This window comes from Cibotium barometz, chromosome 15 (assembly GCF_041138505.1).
Source record: "Cibotium barometz isolate CiBa-2024 chromosome 15, ASM4113850v1, whole genome shotgun sequence".
NCBI lineage: Eukaryota > Viridiplantae > Streptophyta > Polypodiopsida > Cyatheales > Cibotiaceae > Cibotium > Cibotium barometz.
The window spans coordinates 45,300,978-45,326,135 of record NC_141060.1 but is presented as its reverse complement, the minus strand read 5'-3'; the positions used below and the strand labels follow the sequence as shown (position 1 = coordinate 45,326,135).

The window sequence follows — 25,158 nt, the reverse complement described above, 5'->3', positions numbered from 1 at the left end:
AATGGCCTAGTCATTAGAGGTCTTACGACGTGGGAAGTAATCACTGCCAATGCAATCTAGTTAGAAGACAACTTGATGATTGCAGGTAAAAAGGTGTGTTCGGAGACAAGGTCTGTTAGTTCGCAAGTATCTGGGCACGAGCCAATGACTGTAAAACCTATTGCTGCTGCCAAGGAGCCCAAGATATCCAAAATGTCTATAGTTGACCTTACTAAGGCTCTCCAAGAATACTTTAGGGGCAATCGAGCTCCTCAAAATAGCCATATGTACCCAAGGAGAGAGCAACAATGGTGTTCGCTTTGCTTAGGACCACATAGCACGAGTGAATGTCCCATATTCAGAGTTAAATTCAATGGGACTTGCAATACATGTGGTATGGCCATCAATCTAAGGATTACCTAGTACTTAAGCGTATGTTAGCAAACCACTAGCCTGGTAAAAAACACCACTAGTACCCGCACTAATGCCTGCACCACCTGTCGAGCAACCGTCACAATACATAGTTCCAAGGAGCCCAAATTTAGTCCAGTCTGTGCCATTACCACCACCAGTGTGCTAGGACCACAACCTCCGCATCCGCCGAGGGTTACCCCTATAAACTAGATGGGTTGTGAGTCACATAGTGCATGTGGGGATTATGAAGAGGATATAGACCCCACTGTTCCATATGGGATTGATACGTTTGAAATGACTCCCCAGTATTACATAGAGGATCATTTTGGGCAAGTCAAGCATGTTGACTTGCCTTCCTACTCTCTAGTCCAACGCACTAAATACCCACTAAAACAGTGAATGTGTCCTAAATAACAACCACACACAGCCTAAATCCTAGAAACACACACCGAAAAGACATCTTTTTGTATGAAATAATTTACGATGTTTTATTCACACACACCCACACAGACATACAAATGGAAAAGAACAAACTACTACGACCCAACAGATCTTCAAGACACAACTTCACCATTCTAAACTGAATAAAGAAATTTAATGTCAAAATGGTTTTGTGTAAATTGTTTCTAATAGTTTAATGGAAAAGAACCGATATTTCCAACACTTCCACGTTTCAGTCAATCTGCAACAGCATCACTGCATTCAATATTTGGCTAATCTTCACTTCACTCCACTCTTCACTCTCTCTCTTTCACACTTCAAAACTCTTTCTTTCTTTCTTCTCTCTCTCTTCTCACTATTCTCGTGAACTCTCTTCTTCTTCTTCTTTCTTTCTCTTCTTTCCTTTTTCTTCTTTCTTTTTCTCTCTTCTTTCTTTCTCTTCTCTCTTTCTCTTCTTTCCTTCTCTCTCTTCTTTCTTTCTCTTCCTCCTCCTGAAACACAAACACAAGAATAATGCATACAATCTAATACATTCTCTCACACTCTCATGCTTTTACTTTTAAGTATGCACCATGTCAAAGTGATCAAATCTCTTTCTCTCTCTTTCCTATTTTGCATGTACACACATATAGCGTAACCATATTACCCTCTCTCTTCTTTCCTTCTTCTTTCTTTCTCTTCCTTCTCTATTTTTCATCCTCTGTGTCCTCTCCAAACATCTGCAAAGTCTTTGTTCTTTCATCTCTACTTGGATTACCCTATTTATACCCACCCTTTTGGCTTGCTTTCACTATGGTCCCTCTATGGACCTCTTCTTATGCATCTCACCTTGGATACTTTCATGGCGAGCCTTGGCTTTCATGTGCATGCAATAAGGCTATGCCTCTCTCCTAATCTATGGCCTACCCAAAAGCAACATCTTCAATGTTTTGCTACCTATGCTCTCCTGGTTGTGCGAGGTAACCCGTAAGACCCTTCCCCTACATCATGTGCTCACTACGAGCCTATAATCCCAAATGCTAAGGCGGCAATGCATAGGTGCTCTCTCTCTCTCTCTCTCTACATGGCAGCAGCCCCCTGCTATGCTATCATCCTTGGATGCTCGACTGTGTCACAATCGGCCAACTCCTCTCCATGCGGCTACCCTCTGTGAATGTTGATAACCTCTCTCACTCTCCTCCTCTAATAGAGAGAGAGTCTCTCTATCTCTCACTCTCTCTCTCTCACACACACACACAAAATACCCAGTTGTCATGCACCATCCATTCTTACTGCACCGTCCACACATGCGCATCACAGTTAACATTATAATCAGTCACCTTCGCAATTCTTTGCTCTGCCTAATGATTGTAAGTATTTTAATCCTTACTTAACGCCCATAATGCCATTGCTTATCGTCTTGTTGGCCCGTTCCAAATCAGGCAGCATACGACACATATATAATATATTAACCCCATCATTGCTTTTAATTTTAATAGTTGAAAAAAACATTTTTTGGAAGAGTGCACGTTTAGCTTGGAAGATGGACCAAGCCTCATTGGCCCCGTATAGGTCTTCAGACATTCTTCAGCGTACTGTTAAGGAGTCCTTGTACTCACGACAAAGCCCGGTACGTGCTACTCAGTGCTCACGTTCACCTTAACCCTGGGGCGGTGCCTCAGCCCCTATTTGCTTTCTTGTGTTGCCTTCTTCTTCTTAACACCATATGTTTAGATGGGATTGTCATGATTAGCACCACCATACTCTCTCTGTCACAGCTCACACACACGCATACAGAATCATGTCCAATGATATAAGGGTCCCATCAAGCGATGAAGACACGGAAACGGGCCGGCTACCCGACGATTTCTGGCAACCACGCAGTGTTCCGAAGGCCACAGATTTGCGCACACCAATGCTAGAGCTAAACCCCAGGTTGGTTACAAAGTATATGTGCCGACCCTTCTGCGAGATGTACCTTTACTTCCAACAGCGCGCACAGGGCCCCCTCCACAGAGAGGCCTTATCTGCGATCGCCAGCTTCGCCACCCTCTCGCTTCGGCTCGTGGAAGCGTTTCTCGAAACCAATGACCCAGACGATCTCTTAGGCACCTGTTTGCTCCTAGGCTACCTCAACACCTTGGAACGGTGGATGCATGCCTACAATTACACCATTCTCACATCGTATCAACGCTTTCTCTTCGGTATCACATGACACCCTGCCCCTATCTCCGTGGAAGTTATTCCATTGCTCGCAGACATGAACGATGCTCAAGCCAGCCTCCAAGGTGAGATTTGCTACGTAGAGTGCGGTGAGGGGTGTGTGCTCCGCAGGCTTGATGCTCTCAACACCCGCCATTATTGGCCATCGCCCCATCAACCGCAGAGCCTCCGCCATCTAGCTCTTGCACACACGCGAGCCCTCCTACGCCTCTCTCTCTCCCTTTATGTACAGAATTCAAACACACACATTAATCAACAAACAAACAAAACGGGCTTACCTCCTCCTCCTCCTCCTCGTGTTCTTCACGCCAGCTAGAAAGAAGAAAAACGTTTTTTTTCTCTCTTCTATTCTCTCAAGAGGGTACCAACGGGTGCTAAAACTACCCACCCCTCCATTTTTTTGATTTGGAATTTTTTCATTTATAACCACATTAAGGTCTCCAAACTTGCATTCCCACCTAACCATATTAACCCTCGTCCTCTCCCCTCGATCTCTCTCTTCTCTCTACCCACTTACATACAACCTCCTCTGTCTACAAAATAATATTAATCGTCACCATTCCCATGCAATGTGCTTACACCAATGGACAACATCGACAATCATGATGCATGAAAATACCATAACATTCCACACACATATTCTTTCAAATACCATGAAAATGCACCTAAAATAACCACAATTGACCCTATTTAAACCCTAAAAATTGCTAAAAATGGCTTCGATCCAGGGTCATCATTCCCCCCACACTGAAATGTGAGCGTCCTCGCGAACACAGCAGCAACTTCACTGTACAACTTCCCCCACACTTAACTTCTTCACCATCACTGCCTAGCATCACATCTCCACTTCATCACTCTGAAACAATCACCAACCATACACTAGAATTATACCGTTCCAAACAAACAAACAAAAACAAAAACAAACCTTCAACACCTTCACATCAGCACACATAAATGAGTGAATGAAAATCCAAGTTGCAAACACCACTACAAGAACTTATATAACACTAACCAATAGATAAACCAAAAAGGTTTATTAAGCAAACATCAAATCCCAAAAACAGTAAAAATTAGCAACTACCACAACATCCTCACTATGTCTATAATATTTCCACTTTAACAAATAGGAAACAACCCATCCATAACTACAAAACTCTAGGAAAACTACCTTCCACTCACTTCCATATTTCATAAAGACAGTAGTAGCACAACTAACCATGGAAGTCATTGCCTGATTGTAATTCCCTTATATCAGAACCATGCCTTTCTCGTTTCAATTTTTTTCCCTTTTGATTTTTTTTTTGAACCAAATGCACACCACAATGGCAACCACCCCATATGAAACTAGGCTGTGATTCTCAGACCTTGCCTCCCGGCTAGGTTGACTCCAAGAACCTACCAAGGTCACATGACGATGGCTATCCCAAAACAGCCCAAGGCATCGATTTAGAGTACTGACAACCCTGCCAGCATGACTCTCCTCACCTACCAAGAACCATTAAGGCGATAGACCACATATATACATTTGAATTTTTATTTTTCTTCCTTCCTCTTTTTTTCTTCTCTTTTTTTTCATCATTTTTCAAAGGCAATGATTTGAAAACCCTCCCCAGGCTCATCATGAAAATCGAGACTATTATGGTCATTATAACCCAGGAATAAGGGAGAAAAGTTCCTTCCACTAGAGTTCTTAAGCACTTCCAAGCTGTTACCTACCATTAAAGATAAAAAAAATATAGTCAATGCGGCACATGCCTAGTTAAGATGAATGTGGTAATGACCAATTTCTACTATAGAGCTCAGCAAGAAACTCATAGAATTAGTATCCTTGACTAATAAACCCCAAATCTTTCCAAAAGAAAGAATCATATAAGTCAAGTACCAAGCAATTGCAACTAGATTAACACAACTCACATTCCCCATTATTACACACACCATGCAAGTGATACCAAAAAAATAACCAAATATATTGGAGAAAATAGACTTGTGGAACACTGCATATCCTCTGAGTAGCAAACATTGCATGTCCAGAAACAATCTTCAATACTATGATATCATTGTTCCCAAGTTACTCCCCCATCTCCTTGCACCTAGCAATGCAAAAAATACAAAGAAAATACCATATCTGCACATACTAACCATTCAAACAATTAGCTTAAAACTTCCAAGAAGCATAATGTACCTAAAATTGAAAACAAACAAACACAAAAAAACAATCCACATGCAAACCAAAACAAACAACAAAAACACATAACAAATCACACAAACAAAACAATTGTTTCTTTTTAAAGTTTTTTTTTGGTGAAATAAATAACAAGAAAAACAAAACTAATTGACATCATGGGACTCAGAAAAAACGGTGCGAAAACTCACAGGCACATTCACTACACCAAAAGGCAAAAGTTGAGGTGTCACCCCATGGCCCTCTGTCTCGTTCAAAAGTACAGCTCTCGAAACAAAACTACTCTCTCGAGGTAGAAGTATCCGATACAAGCCATGAGGAAGGCCAAAGCCCAAACCCTCATCCTTATCCTCCTCATCAAGATAGTCTACCACAACATCTTCAGGATGAAAAGAATCATCCGAAGAATCATCCGGACGCATCGGTTAAGGTGTCCACACCTGAACCAAAAATCTCTGGTGCAATAACGGCCAAAGATTGGGCCATGCGACCAAAGTCGCTCTCGACAATTGGAAGAGATTCCTCGGGGCAGCCAACCACCGAAACAACCACTCTAACTCATCAACCCAATCAGGGTCTACAACTAAGGCTAAAATACCATCCCACCCAAACCAAACCACATAAGGATGAAGAAAATAAAACAAAGCATTGAGAGAAAACTCCATACCACATGTATACCACCTATATGAAAGAAAATCGAATCGATCGCACCAAAACCTGATAAACCCACCAATCCCATCAAAACAACGCAAAATAATAAAGAGCAAAATTCATGTGAAAAATATACAATGAACCAACTTGACCCACGTAATTACCAACTTAAACAAAATAACGTTTCACCCTAAGACCATTAACACGAAAAGGAGCTATTACAGCATCAGGGTCTTGGACAATCAAAGAACCATTATTAAAGGCCTCTAACACCTTGAAAGAGCCTAACCACCTCATTTGTAATTTACCAGGAAACTTATAATATCGATTGTCATAGACTAAAACCTGATCATTCTTTTGAAACTCCCTCACCTTAATGTGACGGTCATGCCAAGCCTTTCGTCTATGTTACATCGCCTCAACATTTTGCAGAGTCGTTAAACGTATCTCATCCAACCTCACCAAGGCCAGTAATCGAGCCTCTAAAGATTCCTTCTCACCTAGTCAAGATTCCAAGGCAATGCGTAATGTGGGTATTTTCTTCTCTATTGGGAAAATTGCTTTTGTACCATACACTAGAGTGAAAGGTGTATTTTGAGTCATAACTTTAAATGTGGTACAGTATGCCCACAAAGCCTCAAACAATCGCTCATCCCAATCGCGTCGATTTTCCGATACTGTCTTGGTTAAAATCGTTCCCAGTATTCGATTGGTCACCTCCACTTGACCATTAGCTCGAGGATAATACGGAGTAGATTTTCGATGCTTGATTTTGTAAAGTTCTGTTAATTCCGTAATAGTCTCATTTAAAAAATGAGAACCACGATCACTCACCAACTCCAACGGACAACCAAAACGAGTAATGATATTTTCATACAAAAATTTGGCGACATCCAATGCCCTATCCGTTTTCAAAGGTTTAGCTTTAACCCACTTGGTCACATAATCTGTGCACACAAGAATGTATCGATTGGATCGATAACGAGTGGGTGGATCAATCGGACCCACAAAATCAATTCCCCATTTCTCAAAAGGTTTTAAAGCCAAGATTGGATTTAAAGGGGTCGCAAATTGTGGTGTGGGTCGACCAACCCGTTGACACTTATCACAACGTTTACAATGCTCAAAAGAGTCTTTATAAACAATTGGCCACCAATACCCTGCTAGCAATACTTTGCGAGCGGTTAATTCCCTCGCAAAATGACCTCCACATGGCTCATCATGAAGTGCACGTAAGATAGAAGGTATCTCATCCTCTCACACACAACGACGATACACCCCCTCCCTAGGAAAATAACGATACAAATAACCACCAAAGAGGGTGTAGTGGCGAGATTGCAATAAAATTTTCTTTTTTTCATGCTTGCTGGCGCCTCCTAGATAATGAGCAGTACTCAAAAAATTTGCAATATCCGCAAACCAAGGAAGTGTACAATCGGTCAAAAATAATGCCGCATCAGGCAATTCATCATCCACTCCCTCCTCAATATCCTCAGTCAAAAGCCGAGAAAGATGATCCGCCAATACATGAGATTTTCCAGGACGAGTAAGCACCTCAAAATCAAACTCTTGAAAAAGTAACATCCATCGAATTACTCGCCCCGCAAGATCTATCTTGTTCAAAAGGTATCTTAGTGCTTGATGATCCACATAAATTGTAAAGAACTTGCCCAATAAATAATGTCGATATTTATTCACGGCAAATACCATGGATAAACATTCCTTCTCTGTTGTAGTGTAATTTCTCTCTGTCCCGACTTGCATAATAAATTGGATGGTCTACCTTCTTATTGTCTGCTTGACAAAGAACTGCTCCTACGGTTGTGTGAAGCGTCTGCATGAATATGAAAAGGTTTAGACCAATCTGGGGGTATCAAAATTGGTGCTTTTGTCAATCGATCTTTGATCGTATCAAAAGCCTCCTGACAATCTTGTGACCATTCAAAGGGTACATCCTTCCGAAGAAGAGTAGTTAAAGGGTTTACTACCGAAGCAAAATTCAATATGAATCGGCGATAATAATTAGCATGTCCCAAAAGCCCTCGTAATTGCTTCATGGTTGTAGGAGCACGCAGATCACGTATCTTATTAATTTTACTATCATCCACAGTAATGCCCTCAAATGAAATCATGTGACCTAACAAGACTCCTTTCTTAATGCCAAAAACACATTTGTCCGGATTCAAGGAAATATCGGTTTGCTGACAACGATCAAAGACCTTAGCCAACTTCTCAGGCATATCCTCTTCATCCCCTTGAATTGAAAAATCGTCCAAAAAGATTTCCATCCACTTTTGTAAAAACTCTTGAAATGAAGCCATCATCAAAGTAGATGGAGCATTACATAATCCAAATTGCATCACTCGATAAGCATAAGTTCCCCATTCTGTTGTAAAAGTGGTTTTTGGTTGATCATCTGGGTGGATTTGTATTTGATTATAACCGCTAAAACCATCTAAGAAGGAATACAATTTATGCCCTGCTACTCGGTCTAGAATTTGATCAGTGAAAGGCAATGGAAAGTGATCCTTCTTAGTCTTATCATTTAGCTTTCGATAATCCACACAAATTCTAATCTTACGATTTTTCTTTGGAACAATTACAATTGGGGAAACCCACTCACTGTATGCCACAGGATAAAAGAAACCCGCATCTAACAGCTTTGTTAATTCTGCTTTCACAAGCTCTGCATAGACAAGGTTTGTACGCCTTTGACGTTGGCATACCGGCCTAGCATTTGGCTCTAAATCAATGTAATGCTGGCATATCTCAGGTTTCACTCCCTGCAAGTCTTTAGAGGACCAAGCAAAGACATGTTTGTATGTTTGTAGAACCTCTCTCAATCTAGTTAAGGTTCATTCTTGCAATTGACTCCCCAATGTAAAGCATTTTCTCTCTTCAACTTCCTAGCGCTGAGTAATTTCTAATGCATCAGAAACAAAGGCTGATCGTCGACGAGATCTAGCTTGTATAGGTGGATGGTCTCTCACTTTGAAACAAACATTTTCTAGAAACTTTTGCTTGGTGTTACACTCCTCCTCTTCTTCGTGCGAAGTTACACAAGACTTTCATGGGTATAAGGTATCACCATTAAAGGGTCTATTTCCTCTTCATCATTGATAGCCTCCTCAATTTGGACCATAAAAGCATCCCTCACTACCTCAATCATCCTGAAATCAGTCCAATCATTGAACTCTCCTCCATCACCTCCTATTGTTTCATTGTATTGTGCTTTCAAGAACTCTCTGGAAAACGACTTATTTTTCCTTCTACTCATCTTTTGCAACGACGAGCCATCCTTACTCTTGTTATCTTTTTGCTTATATCTCTCACATTCTCTAAGCAACTTTCGAGTATACCTCTCATTATATTTGAGTTCTTGTCGACAACGACCAATCTCACAATCTTTTTCTCGAAGTAAGGCTTCCCAAGAAGTTTCTTCTTCATGACGGCACTCTTCAAGTTGCAAGGTCAAATCTTGCAAATGTCTAATTTTTATCTCAGCTCGTCCCTTATCTTCCTCCAGCAGCTTCACCTTCCTTAATAATGCGTCCATCGACTCACTAGAAAAAACTCGTTCTAGCTCTAACTGCTCTTGCAATTTCTCAATAAGGGCATATAGTTCTTGGTGCCTTGCTTTATCCCCATCGTCTGCTCTCCTCTGCTTGATTGTGTCCATGCAAAAGCAATCCGCTACACACTCCTCTGGTGATGACAACCAATCGGTAATGTCATTGTCAGAGTCATTCTCCGAAGAAAAATGCACTCGATATTCTCCCATACCAGCATCCAAAGCAAAGTTAGAGCACTCTCTCTTTTGCATTATAGGCTCATCCGTATCAACCATTTGCATTTGATACCCATTTTGAAAAAAACGAGCATACTTATCTTTATTTAATGCAAAGCGTTCTTGGACTACTTCCTCGCCAACGGATGTATCACTTCCATATCCCGTCATTTCTTCGGTTGTAGAAGGTGGTTTAATGAACTCCCTCAAGAATTCTTTAGACACAACCCTTAATTGAACTCGATCCGTGCGTGGACCTATGATTATTATCCCTTTATGCCACTTTTGAACACATCGAGCTTGTACTAACCAAGGTCGTCCTACCAAGATTGGAAACGCTGCACCATAGGAATGGGGTTGCACTACTAGATAGGTAACGCATGTTGAGATATCGAGCTCTAGTGAGGCGGTGGACACTGATGACCCGCCTGGGGGATAGGCCCCGCACTTACACCACTGGCATGGTTGGTGAGATCTTGGGTGATATGCGGCCAGTGGGATGACAGGCTGTGTGACAGCCATTCTAGAGACTGGCATAGTTATAGCGCCAGCTCATTTAGTCGGGTTCACACTATAGAGAACCCGTGTATGTATTGGTTGAGTACCTTTCATATTGTGTGTACTCCTATCTTGTATATGGTGTGTTGAGTGTTGAGTAGAGAAGAAGAAGATTTTCAGCCTCTCACCTTGTGTGTTCTCTATTAGGGTTTTGTGAGTGTGTGTGTGTGCTTGCAAGAGCTCAAGCTCTCTTCCCCTCTGCATCTTTTCATGGTATCAGAGCCTGGTTCGTGCTAAGGGCTGAGCTGCAAGCAAGAGAACCACAAAAGCGGTACGAGGGTAAGAGCTACAACTACTCTTCCCTATTGTGTTGGTGACTACACCCTTGTCGGGAGCTCTACGGGAGGCACCGGCAAACGATCTCCGATTGAGGAGCTTTCTTCGCGGGAGTGAAGCTACAGGGCAACTATACAGTCCTTCGGACTAAAATTTTCGGGCCGAAAACGCGTTTCGGGCGCATCTGGACCTCCGTTTTTCAGAAAGCAGGCGATTTCGAGCACTGCGAGTAAGTCACCGATTCTCTACAGAACTCTGTTTTAAGAACTGCAGGAAGACAGGTTGACTGTGCAGACACTGTGGGTGCTGCAAAGAGGTCTACAGTTGCCATTGGGTGTATGTATGTGCATTGAAGTCACTGGTTGTGACATTTGAGAGTACTACAGTACCGCTGTGCAGAAAATACAGCATTTGTGCAGAAAAACCAGAGTGCAGTTTCTGGTAAAATTGTGTGTTTGGCAAGATGTCTAATGATGGCATAACACAGATTGTGGCTGAGAAGCTGGACAAGAATAACTTCCATGCTTGGAGGTTCAGGCTGACTAATTTCCTGATGGGAAAAGGCTATTGGGACTACATTGAAGGTGAGCATGAAGAGGCACCGGAGATACCGGATATAAATCCGACTGCTGCAGATGTGAAAGAGTTTAAAGACTGGAACCAAGGAGCCAGGAAAGTAATGTATTGGCTTTCCATTAGTATACAGGACACCATGATTGGGCACATTCAGGATGCCAAGTCCCCCAAGGAGGCGTGGGACACCTTGGTAAAGCTTTATGAAACAAATACCAAGGCACGTAAGATACAGTTGAAGAATGAACTTCATACTGTCGAGAAAAAGAGCATGTCTGTGAATGACTATGCGTTGAAGATAAAGGGCATTGTGGAATCCCTTGCATATCAGTAGATGATGATGACAAGGTGGAAGTCTGTCTACGTGGTCTCGGGCCACAATACAAGGCGTTTAAGACGTCTATCCAGACTCGGGAAAACATTCCCAACTTTACAGATTTGGTGTCTATGCTGATTATCGAAGAGAAGAACTTGGGTGAAGACCAACAGTCTTCACAAAGCAAAAACAGTTCAGAGCAACAGGCCTTCTACACGAGTTCAGGAAGAGGACGAGGTAGAGGAGGCCGTGGACGCGGTCAAGGAGGTGGCCGAACAGGTAATCAGAATTATGGCCAGCAGCAGCAGCAACAACAACAACAGTCCCAGAATCAACAACAACAACAACACGCAGGTGGAAGAGGCAGATTCAGAGGTAGGGGGAGTCAAAGAGGCCGTGGAAATTGGCAAAGGCAATATAATGATGCACGTGAATGCTACTATTGTGGTAAGCCAGGACATGTGCAGTCAGAATGTTATAAGAAGCAGGCTGACATGCAAAATGGGAAAGTGCAGCAAAACAACTATGCATCCTCAAGCAGAAATAATGAGGACAATGAAAGGTTGTTTGTTATGCAGCATGTTCTAAATGCCATGTCTGAAAATGTTGATGCAGCACAAAAAGATAATGTATGGTATGTGGACTCAGGCGCTTCGAACCACATGACGAGTCATGGGGAGTGGTTCAAGGAGATGAAGAACCCGGAAAGACCAGGTTTTGTGGAAACAGGGGATGACACTGCTCATCCAATTGCCCACATTGGAGATGTGCCATTATCTATGCAGGATGGCAAAGTGAAGTACCTTGCAGATGTACTTCATGTACCGAACATAACAAAGAATCTGGTTTTAGTTGGCCAGATGATTGAGCAGGGTTTGCAGGTTCGGTTTAACCCTGATGGGTGTTATGTTGAAGATTTCAAAGACAAGTGCAGGTTGGTTGCAAAAGGCAACAGAGTGGGCAGAATGTTTACGTTGGATGTAGACATGCCTGAAATGAGTGCTGCGATGTTTGCAAATGGTTCAGGAGTTGTTGCAGACACAGACATATGGCATAAAAGAATTGGACATGTAAATGTGCAGAGATTGAAGTCTATGCAGACAAAAGGAATTGTGACAGGGCTGCCAAAATTTAAAGTGGAAGGTATGCAGAAAATATGTGAAGCATGCCAATTTGGGAAGCAAACAAAGCATGTGTTTCCACGTAACAGATATGTGAGCAGAAATGCACTAGATGTTGTGCATTCAGATGTATGGGGTCCTACGAAGACCGTGTCTATGGGAGGCTGCAGGTACTATGTCACTTTCATTGATGACCACACAAGGAAAGTGTGGGTATATTTCATGAAGGAGAAGAGTGAGGTTTTCACTCACTTTCAGAATTTCAGAGTTTTGGTTGAAAAGCAAACAGGAAAATATGTCAAGTGCCTAAGGTCAGATGGAGGGGGAGAATACTTCTCCAATGAGTTCTCTGAATTTTTGAAGAAGAATGGTATTCGGAGACAGTTCACATGCAGATATACTCCGCAGCAAAATGGAGTTGCTGAGCGGAAAAACAGGCACATTGCTGAGATTGCGCGAGCATTGATGGAAGAGAAGAATATGCCGCATTGCTATTGGGCTGAGGCTGTTTCTACAGCAGTATACATCATGAACAGGACTCCAACTGCAGCCATACATGATGTAACTCCAGAGGAGAAGTTTACTGGCAGAAAACCAGATTTGTCTCATCTGAAAGTTTTTGGATGCATTGCATATGTGCATGTGCCAGATGAGCTGAGAACTAAGCTGGATCCGAAAGCTGAAAAATGTGTGTTTATTGGATATTCCCTTGAGCAAAAGGGATACAGGTGTTATAACCCTGCTACACGTGAGTTGAGGGTAAGCAGGGATGTTGTCTTTGATGAGATGAGCAGTTGGTATGCTGCTGAAAAAGAAGCTATTGGGGCTGATGTGAGTGGAAGTGTGGTTGCACAGAATGCAGGTCAGCAATCACAGTCTTTGAGTGGACCAGGAGAGTCCTCATCTAGTGGGTCTATTGATAGACCATGGAGTGGCAGGCTGCGTCATAATACCAGCCCTGCAAATGTGATTAGTACATCACGTAAAGGAAAAGAGAAAGTGGTTGAGCCCCTTGGTATGCCTGACATTTCTGCAGGGCATTCTCATGTTGATGGAGAAACTAGTGGCTCAAATATGAGTCTTGATGAGGAGCTTGGGATCCCAGCTATGAGAACACCTGGTGTAAAGAAGGCTATGGAAGCCATGAATGAGAAGCTGCGAAGATCAGGGAGAGTGAAGAACCCTGTGCAGAGATTTACATATGATGGTTATGTGGCACATCATTATGCATATATGGCAAAAGTTGTGCAGGTTGTAGAGCCCACATGCATTGATGAGGCTGTTGGAAATGTGTGTTGGGAGAAAGCTATGGATGAGGAGATGGATGCACTATATGGAAATGAAACTTGGGATTTAGTGCAATTGCCTGAAGGCAAGAAAGCCATTGGATGCAAGTGGGTGTACAAAGTTAAACATAACAGTGATGGAAGCATAAACAGGTACAAGGCTAGATTGGTAGCCAAAGGATATGCGCAGACATATGGGATTGATTATGAGGAAACTTTCAGCCCAGTTGCCAAGATGGCAACGGTGAGAGTTGTGATAGCAGTGGCTGCGTCAAAGCAATGGTCTTTACATCAGATGGATGTAAAGAATGCATTCTTGCATGGGGATTTGCAAGAAGAGGTGTATATGTTGCAGCCACCTGGTTATGAGGATGTGGGTCACCCCGAGCATGTTTGCAGGTTGAAGAAAGCCTTGTATGGCTTAAAGCAAGCACCAAGAGCATGGTCTGACAAGATTTCTGAATATCTTGTCACTATTGGCTTTCATGTAGCCAATGCAGATTTCTCATTGTACGTGAGACATGGTGATAGAGGGGTTGTGCTTGTTGTCATCTATGTAGATGACTTGATCATTACGGGGGACCATGATGCAGAGATCTTTGATGTAAAGATCTTGCTTAGACAGAAGTTCGAGATGAAGGATTTGGGGGAGCTCAGATATTTCTTGGGCATTGAGGTGATTAGGTCACCACATGGTATTGGATTGCTGCAGAGACAGTATGGCTTGGACATGTTGTCCAAGTATGGTATGACAGGCTGTAAGCCTATTTCTGTGCCATTGGATCAGAATGGCAAGTTGAGTGCAGATTCAGGAGAGATCTTGGAGGATCCTACTATGTACAGGAGCATAGTAGGAAGTTTGATCTACATGACGATCACCAGACCAGATTTGAGCTATGCTGTTGGGTTGGTGAGTCAGTTTATGCAGGTTCCACGGAAACCGCATTTGGATGCAGTCAGACGCATACTGAGGTATGTGAGGTCTACTTTGCATTGTGGACTATTCTATGAGACTGGGACAGAGATATGTGTACATGGGTACACAGATGCTGATTGGGCTGGTAGTATCTCAGATAGAAGATCTACCAGTGGATTCATGTTTTCTTTGGGGAGTGCTGCTGTGACTTGGAGCAGCAAGAAGCAGCCTACGGTTGCTCTATCGAGTACAGAGGCCGAGTACAGAGGAGCTGCTATGGCAGCATGTGAGGTAGCTTGGTTGAGAAAGCTACTTGCAGATTTGGGTCTATCAGTGGATAGACAAGTTGTCATTTTCTGTGACAACATTAGCAGTATACAGTTGGCCAGGAACCCAGTCTTTCATGCTCGTACGAAGCACATAGAGGTCCACTACCACTTCGTCAGAGAGAAGGTCTTGGCAGGAGACCTTGACCTTGTTTATGTCAGCACAGAGGATCAGGTAGCTGACATCTTCACCAAAGCATTGGGTACAGAGAAGCTCCGCAGATTCAGGGCTTCGCTTGGTGTACATGAGATGGAGTTGAGCTCGAGGGGGAGTGTTGAGATATCGAGCTCTAGTGAGGCGGTGGACACTGATGACCCGCCTGGGGGATAGGCCCCGCACTTACACCACTGGCATGGTTGGTGAGATCTTGGGTGATATGCAGCCAGTGGGATGACAGGCTGTGTGACAGCCATTCTAGAGACTGGCATAGTTATAGCGCCAGCTCATTTAGTCGGGTTCACACTATAGAGAACCCGTGTATGTATTGGTTGAGTACCTTTCATATTGTGTGTACTCCTATCTTGTATATGGTGTGTTGAGTGTTGAGTAGAGAAGAAGAAGATTTTCAGCCTCTCACCTTGTGTGTTCTCTATTAGGGTTTTGTGAGTGTGTGTGTGTGCTTGCAAGAGCTCAAGCTCTCTTCCCCTCTGCATCTTTTCAACGCAAAACTCCAATCCAGCTATTATAGTCTTTACTCCTTGAAGCAGACCTAAGGGTTTCACTCGACGTTGATCTGCTACTCACAACATGATATTTGTGGGCTCTAAACCCTTTAGGCCCAACTCTTCCATCGTGTGTTTAGTCATGAGATTCACCGTAGCTCCTCCATCTAGCTGTACCCCCATGACCTGATGATGCCCTATTTCTACCATAATAGTCGGAGCCTCAGAATCCATAAACATATCAATTACTTGCACTCCTGTTTCCAAAATTTCTTTAGGAGTCACTTCTTTTCTCACCCGCGAACGTCGACGTGCAAGTCGTTGATACATCTACTTTCGACATATTGGAGAGATCTCCGCTAATGTAGGTAGACTAATAGACACCTCACATCGTTCCAATATATCCCATAAATCAAATTGAGGTTTTGGATCAACTTTAGCACCTATCCCGACCTTCTTAGCACGTGGTACTTTTAATCTATCAGGGAAAGGTGCTACACCAAGTGAGGGCCTTTTCCTACGCGTGCTATGGGAGGTTGATCAGACGACACTGGCTCTTGACTCTCTGCAACTTCCTCTAAAGATGCCTTCTTAAGCATGCTTACTTTTCCTCCTTCTAATTGGGTTGATTTCGGCAAACTTTCTGCAGTCCTTTGCACTTTCCCCTGGGATCTAGTGACAACTCCCACCATTGGATGATTATGAGCAAATGTCACCTTTCTAGATTTTCTGTCTGCCGATTCTTTCCTAGCACCTACTATAGGGATACCTCAAAAGTTGGATCGTCCCAGAAATTTAAAGCTCTAGGTCTTACCCTAGGTAATCGCGGATAGCTTCTAAGTCCTCTAGGCACACTACCGCTAGTGCCTGCAATAGTCTCTCTTTCTTCTCTTGTTGGGCTATCAACTTGTACAGGTCGATTGCTGACTCCTAAATCCCTTATTGTTTGGTCATCACACGAAAGATCTTCCCCGCTTAGACTAGAAGGAACGCTAACCTGAAATTGACCGCTATCCAAGGATCTTCCTTGGGTCACGTTCGGTTCTTGCTCTCTCGATAATAGGTTCACTAACTCTAATTGTGCAGCAAGATGGATTTCAGCTCGTTCAGCCCTCCTTTTCCTCCTTTCTTCCCTTACTTGTCTTGGGTCAATTGTTCGACCCTGAGTAGACTCACTCATACACTTCTTACTTCCTGAGGTTCTTTGTGATTCTCTGGATTATCTAGCTTGATGGACCTTAAAATTGCCTTGATAAACCACTTCCCCCAGATTGGTGCATGGAACAAACCAAAGGGCTCTATGGATCTAAGATAATCCTTGCAGTATGTGGCCTTGATCTTACGTATCACATCACTGGGAAACCGTGGGTAATATTCTTGAATGAATATGTCCTCCCACTCTTGTCGTTCTACTTCGTACGGAACCCAGTTAGCAAAAATCTCCAAAAAATCACATGTGTTTACCAATGCCCCTCTCTCATTTGACTCCTCGCGGCCATTCCTAAGTCCTTCTGATCCTAGGAGTCGTGCTGTTTTTTTTTTGTTTTTGTTTTTGTTCTTGCTTCTTTTTTTTTTGTTTTTGTTTTTGTTTTTGTTTTTTGAACTCCTAAACCTTGGTTCTCACACGCAAAATATATGCGCCGAGATATCCCGTAGCTACTAACTAGCTTAGTGATCTCCCGGCGAACGCACCAAAAATGACTTGCCTTCCTACTCTCTAGTCCAACGCACTAAATACCCACTAAAACAGTGAATGTGTCCTAAATAACAACCACACACAGCCTAAATCCTAGAAACACACACCGAAAAGACATCTTTTTGTATGAAATAATTTACGATGTTTTATTCACACACACCCACACAGACATACAAATGGAAAAGAACAAACTACTACGACCCAACAGATCTTCAAGACACAACTTCACCATTCTAAACTGAATAAAGAAATTTAATGTCAAAATGGTTTTGTAAAAATTGTTTCTAATATTTTAATGGAAAAGAACCGATATTTCCAACACTTCCACGTTTCAGTCAATCTGTAACATCATCACTGCATTCAATATTTGGCTAATCTTCACTTCACTCCACTCTTCACTCTCTCTCTTTCACACTTCAAAACTCTTTCTTTCTTTCTTCTCTCTCTCTTCTCACTATTCTCGTGAACTCTCTTCTTCTTCTTCTTTCTTTCTCTTCTTTCTTTCTCTTCTTTCCTTTTTCTTCTTTCTTTTTCTCTCTTCTTTCTTTCTCTTCTCTCTTTCTCTTCTTTCCTTCTCTCTCTTCTTTCTTTCTCTTCCTCCTTCTGAAACACAAACACAAGAATAATGCATACAATCTAATACATTCTCTCACACTCTCATGCTTTTACTTTTAAGTATGCACCATGTCAAAGTGATCAAATCTCTTTCTCTCTCTTTCCTATTTTGCATGTACACACATATAGCGTAACCATATCACCCTCTCTCTTCTTTCCTTCTTCTTTCTTTCTCTTCCTTCTCTATTTTTCATCTTCTGTGTCCTCTCCAAACATCTGCAAAGTCTTTGTTCTTTCATCTCTACTTGGATTACCCTATTTATACCCACCCTTTTGGCTTGCTTTCACTATGGTCCCTCTATGGACCTCTTCTTATGCATCTCACCTTGGATACTTTCATGGAAAGCCTTGGCTTTCATGTGCATGCAATAAGGCTATACCTCTCTCCTAATCTATGGCCTACCCAAAAGCAACATCTTCAATGTTTTGCTACCTATGCTCTCCTGGTTGTGCGAGGTAACCCGTAAGACCCTTCCCCTACATCATGTGCTCACTACAAGCCTATAATCCCAAATGCTAAGGCGGCAATGCATAGGTGCTCTCTCTCTCTCTCTCTCTCTCTCTCTCTCTCTCTCTCTCTCTCTCTCTCTACATGGCAGCAGCCCCCCTGCTATGCTATCATCCTTGGATGCTCGACTGTGTCACAATCGGCCGACTCCTCTCCACGCGGCTGCCCTCTGTGAATGCTGATAACCTCTCTCACTCTCCTCCTCTAATAGAGAGAGAGTCTCTCTATCTCTCACTCTCTCTCTCACACACACACAAAATAGCCGGTTGTCATGCACCATCCATTCTTACTGCACCGTCCACACATGCGCGCATCACAGTTAACATTATAATCAGTCACCTTCGCAATTCTTTGCTCTGCCTAATGATTATAAGTATTTTAATCCTTACTTAACGCCCATAATGCCATTGCCTATCGTCTTGTTGGCCCATTCCAAATCAGGCAGCATACGACACATATATAATATATTAACCCCATCATTGCTTTTAATTTTAATAGTTGAAAAAAATATTTTTTCGAAAAGTGCACGTTTAGCTTGGAAGATGGACCAAGCCTCATTGGCCCCGTATAGGTCATCAGACATTCTTCAGCGTACTGTTAAGGAGTCCTTGTACTCACGACAAAGCCCGGTACGTGCTACTCAGTGCTCACATTCACCTTCACCCTGGGGCGGTGCCTCAGCCCCTATTTGCTTTCTTGTGTTGCCTTCTTCTTCTTAACACCATATATTTAGATGGGATTGTCATGATTAGCACCACCATACTCTCTCTGTCACAGCTCACACACACACGCATACAGAATCATGTCCAATGATATAAGGGTCCCATCAAGCGATGAAGACACAGAAACAGGCCGGCTACCCGACGATTTCTAGCAACCACGCAGTGTTCCGAAGGCCACAGATTTGCGCACGCCAGTGCTAGAGCTAAACCCTAGGTTGGTTACAAAGTATATGTGCCCACCCTTCTGCGAGATGTACCTTAACTTCCAACAGTGCGCACAGGGCCCCCTCCACAGAGAGGCCTTATCTGCGGATCGCCAGCTTTGCCACCCTCTCGCTTCGGCTCGTGGAAGCGTTTCTCGAAACCAATGACCCAGACGATCTCTTAGGCGCCTGTTTGCTCCTGGGCTACCTCAACACCTTGGAACGGTGGATGCATGCCTACAATTACACCATTCTCACCTCGTATCAACGCTTTCTCTTCGGTATCGCACGACACCCTGCCCCTATCTCCGTGAAAGTTATTCCATTGCTCGCAGACATGAACGATGCTCAAGCCAGCCTCCAAGGTGAGATTTGCTACGTAGAGTGCAGTGAGGGGTGTGTGCTCCGCAGGCTTGATGCTCTCAACACCCGTCATTATTGGCCATCTCCCCATCAACCGCAGAGCCTCCGCCATCTAGCTCTTGCACACACGCGAGCCCTCCCACGCCTCTCTCTCTCCCTTTATGTATAGAATTCAAACACACACATTAATCAACAAACAAACAAAATGGGCTTACCTCCTCCTCCTCCTCCTCGTGTTCTTCACGCCAGCCAGAAAGAAGAAAAACGTTTTTTTTCTCTCTTCTATTCTCTCAAGAGGGTACCAACGGGTGCTAAAACTACCCACCCCTCCATTTTTTTGATTTGGAATTTTTTCATTTATAACCACATTAAGGTCTCCAAACTTGCATTCCCACCTAACCATATTAACCCTCATTCTCTCTCCTCGATCTCTCTCTTCTCTCTACCCACTTACATACAACCTCCTCTGTCTATAAAATAATATTTCCCATGCAATGTGCTTACACCAATGGACAACATCGACAATCATGATGCATGCAAATACCATAACATTCCACACACATATGCTTTCAAATACCATGAAAATGCACCTAAAATAACCACAATTGACCCTATTTAAACCCTAAAAATTGCTAAAAATGGCTTCGATCCAGAGGTCATCACATGTATATGAAGCGGTTGCTCTCGTCTCACAAGAGGGCAAAACCTTAATACCTTTGCCAGGAGACCACCTCTTCAATGCTATGATTGTGGTGGACCGCATCGCGTAGCGGAGTGCCCTAATAGGCTATAGAAGATCGCTACTCAAATGCAACCAAATTAAGGGAGCACGTCGGGAATGTCGGTACTTACATGTAATCGTTGTGGCATAGATCATTTGATTGCTCAATGTCCACATAATCCAAGTGCACCCAAGATTACGCCATTGAATTTGGTTGAGGTCACCAATGAGGCACTAGGAACCACACCTGTTGTACCTGCAAATGTAGTCACACGGTCAATGCTTCAAAATCAAAACTACATTCTTGAAGAGAGGGATAGTGTATCAATTGCTCAAGCAAAGAAAAAGAAAACGTGACGGAAGAGATCGCTTAATGATGCCACAAGCTCCAAATCTAGTTCAAAGACTAATATAGGGACAGGAGACGACCCTGTGTATATGAATGATCCTAAAGATGATTTTGATTCAATAGAAACCATGGAGACCAAAGCCACTACTTTAAGGGAGGAACCCACTTGTTGGGAGCACAACGAAGGAGAATCAAGCAAAGACATAAATCGGGGGAAACAAAAGGAAACTCCTCCTGCCCCACAACCAAGTCAGCTAATTCCCTCTCGGCTCCCCAGACTGACTGAGACTCTCAAAGACAAGCCACATGGGCCAAAAACCCTAAAGAAAAAGATTGGGACTTACCCAAACCCAGTAGAGGAGATTGAACGAGTGCAACACTTAAGGGGTTTGGTGGAAGAAACACAAAGAGAACTGGAGCCAGAACCTAGAAAAATCAAGATCCTAGACACAGTGTTTCCTACATAAGTTGAGCCTCACAGGAGCCATAAACCGTTAGCTATACCTAGTATCATTTGGGAAGAAAGTGAGGATAGGACATCCAGGAAGTGGGCAAACACCCTTCTTGCTTGAAAGAATATTTAGTGAGGGAATGCCTGGCCCCATCGAAGAGGAAGTGATTCCATCTTCACCAATCCCTAGTCAAGGGCCAATATCTCAAAAAGTACAGTTGAATGTGTCCAAACTAATGGATTTCATGTCCTCTGAAATCAAAACCACGACCATATCCAAGTTATATGGAGATCATGAGCTATTCTTAGCTCTTTGGGCATTTCTCAATGGAGAACTGAAGATGGGGTTACCACAATTTGCAAATATGGATAGACCTGACACGCTTCAAGATGTGGAGGAGCATTTGGATCTACAGCCCAATCTAGATGAAGACTCAGTCGTTGAAATACCTATTAACAAGTTGGGACAGTACTTTGAAGGTTACGAATCAATTGCAACCCTCCCCATTACTACCAAGGGATTAACTCTAAAGGGAATACTTAATGGTGGTGCTGGAGTGAGCATTGTAACGAAAAACTACTGGGAATCTATGGGAAGACCTCACCTAGAAGTCACAAACATAGTGGTTAAGATGGCAAACGGAACTGTAGCTAAACCTATTGGAATGCTAAGGGACCTTAAGATCAAGGTTCTGGGATATAAGGTAAGGCATACCTTCATTGTAATGGATTTCTCTCAGCATCCTATGTCATATCAAATGATCTTAGGACCTCCTTTCATGAGGGAAGCACAAATGGTGCATGACTTTGGTGTCGAAAAACCATGTCTACTTACAATTCTAGGACTCTGTCATTCGATTTGGTCTTGAGAATGGTCGCGCGCATCCTTTAGGAAGCAAGGTTATCATTGATAATTGATCGGATACCACTATTCACTCAGTCCCATTAAAGTATTGCTATACATGTAAAAAAGAGACTGATGATGGGGAAGATTCTCCTTATATGGATGTCCTACCGGGCATGACTGAGTCAGATAATGTAGATTGGGTACACCTAGCGACAACCATAGACACATGGGAAAATAGAGGCACAAGTTGGGTAACACCTGCTGAGGGGCAAGATATGCTACCATTAGTGCCAATAAACATGATAAGTGTTATGCACTTGACTTTGATGCAAGAAAGTGGAAAACTTCCTTGACACTGAAAGTAGCGTGAAGACTCTGACCAATGCAACTCCGAGTCTGAATCTCAAGAAGAAACTGACTCTGAGCCTGATAGGGGGTATGAATTGAATATTCACCCAAGTGTGGAAGCCACGTGCTCAAGGCCTAGGACAATAACCTCTTGCAGTTCATCCGAGAGTGAGGGGGGCACAAGTGAAGATCGATCAAGTGAGTCTGAATCTGATATAAACAAAAATCAGAAACTAGGTAAGAAGAAGAGGAGACATAAGCGACAACGCTATCGAGCTAATGCACGAGCTAGAATAAACAAAGAGAGATCCACTGCAGAATGGCTTAGTTACGGAAGTTAGTGGATAATTAGGGAGAATACCTCCAAAGTGTCATGTGGTGTAGTCCGCAACCTCATGACATCGCCCAATTAGAAATCAAAGAGAAGCCAAAACTAAGTCGTACTGTGAAAAGGCGTCAAAACTGAGAGTTAGCTCAGCAACAAAAGGAAGCGAAATTTAAAGAAAAAAGCATGGCATTCTAAGTAGAACTCGAGGAATTCTTGAAAATTCCTAAGTAGAATTCCTCGAATTCTTGAAAGTAGTAATTAAATTGAGACCTTTGATTTTGATCTGAGGACAAGATTACAGAATTCGAGGAATTCTACTTAGGAATCCAGGCCTATGATCTAGAAGTCTTGGGATACGGAATTAAGATATACTCATTGTATTCAAAACTAAAAACTTGCGTAGAAACCCTATTTTCTAAAAGGACTGTCTTATGGCAAAATGTTGGAGGGAGCATTTGGTATATGTGTTTTTCTAAGGGAAGTTCAGTTGCAACAGCTGGCACAAAGTGTTCAAAGGATGGCTCACGCGGCAAAAACCTGCCTAGGTCTTGACCAGCCTGGGTATGGTAAAAAATGGTGTGCTTTTTTCGATATGATGGGCGAGGACCGACGAAGCGATCCCTGAGTGAAGTGCTAGGACACCTAAGGAGGATCCTGGAGGGTTCTGACCAGGCGATGCACGGGCTCGCGGTGCTTGACACCCATGCACATGTCGTGGAAGATATATATATGTATGATTTGACGAGAAAATTATTGTAATTTGTTACTGGATCTCGCTGATGACCTGTTGGTCTCAACGGAGAGTCCAGAATGATACTATTTTGTGAGAAACAAGGATTGAATGGAAATTTTGAGTCATGACATCTGTACCCACCACCAATAATTGTTTGTCAATGGATTATTTTATAAATTAAAGTTTGAAGAAGAGTGTGTGTGTATCTGTATACTAAAGCAAAAGTTAAGAAAGGCATTCAATTATGGGTGGTGGGTGAGTACTTGTTTGGTTCTACCAATTCCATTGGTTGGGCGGTGGCTAACCCATGGGCCGAATAGGCTAGAATCAGTAGAGTTTTAATAATAAAATTGATCAATAGGAATACGCTTAGAAGTCGAATAGTTAAATAATAACCTGAAGACTTCTCAAATGAATAGATCAACGGCTGTGTCTAATTCAATTAGGAAAAAAGCGTTGATTCCTTCAAGATAAGTCTGTAATAGTTTCCCTTCTATCTGGTTTATTCAGATGAAGGTTAGTTCAGTATCTTGACCTCGTTAGAAAAATTCATTAAGAAATTCAAAATGGTGGAATCGTCCCCGTTTTTCGGGCATGGGAAATTTTTCTCGGTTTCGGTTTTCGGAATGACCACCACCCCGGACATTCATGGGCGAGGCCCCGAGTTGGAAACCGTGCCCCGTGCAAGAGGGAGCTGCTTCCACTACCAGCAGCGTTAGAGGCTCAAGCAAAATATTTCCTTAGCCATGATTCTGATAAGGCTAGGGCTTGTTCAGCATGTGCAACTCTTTGATCATTCACCCAAGAACTTCAGATTTTCATGCCAAGTTTTTAGGCTTCTTAGCCGCTTTATCCCTAGAAGTATAATTATTGCACCTCTTTCTGTAATGAATCGTGTGTAGCATGGCATGCCTCGTTCACAGTTTTGCTTCTTTATGCGTATACAATTGAGGCAATGATTTTGGAAGCCGTGATGCTCTATGTATATATCGAAAACTTTTGATAATAAATGATGTTTTGTAAAAAAAAAATCCAAATTGTTTTCATGATTGTGAATATGGTTAATAAAATTATCAGAGTAGATCTTGTTTCATGATGTATGATGAAATAATTATCTATTTGAAGAATAAATCGTAAAAATTAAATAATCATAAATCTGCTATCAAAGTTAAGTTGACAAAAATCTCGTTTTGTCAGAGTCATGAGGCGCGCGGCCCGTGCAAGGCAACCGGATCCTCCAACCAATGAACGAAGAGTTAGATTCGGATGTTCAAAAAGCCCAGCACAGATCCCAACCTGGTCCCTTCAAGGGTGAAGGGGAGCAGTTAGGTGGAGTAGTGGAAAAGTGGATTGAGGCAATGGAGAAATACTTTGATGTAACTAGCTACAATGAGGCAATGGAGAAATACTTTGATGTAACTAGCTACAATGAGAGAAGCAAGATGGCTCTCGCCAGGTTAAAGATTGTGGAAACAGCCAGGGTCACTTGGAGGCATCACTCCGAGACTAACCATCTCGACTGGAATACCCAGACTTGGACCGATCTCAAAGCTTACCTCAAAAAGAGGTTTTGTTCTCCAGGC

At 42.7% G+C, this 25,158-nt stretch overlaps 1 pseudogene; it reads left to right on the top strand.

Moving 5' to 3' along the window:
• The first annotated feature begins 19,343 nt into the window (after positions 1–19,343).
• On the top strand, positions 19,344–22,519 carry LOC147631361 (uncharacterized; annotated as a pseudogene).
• The last annotated feature ends 2,639 nt before the right edge of the window (positions 22,520–25,158 follow it).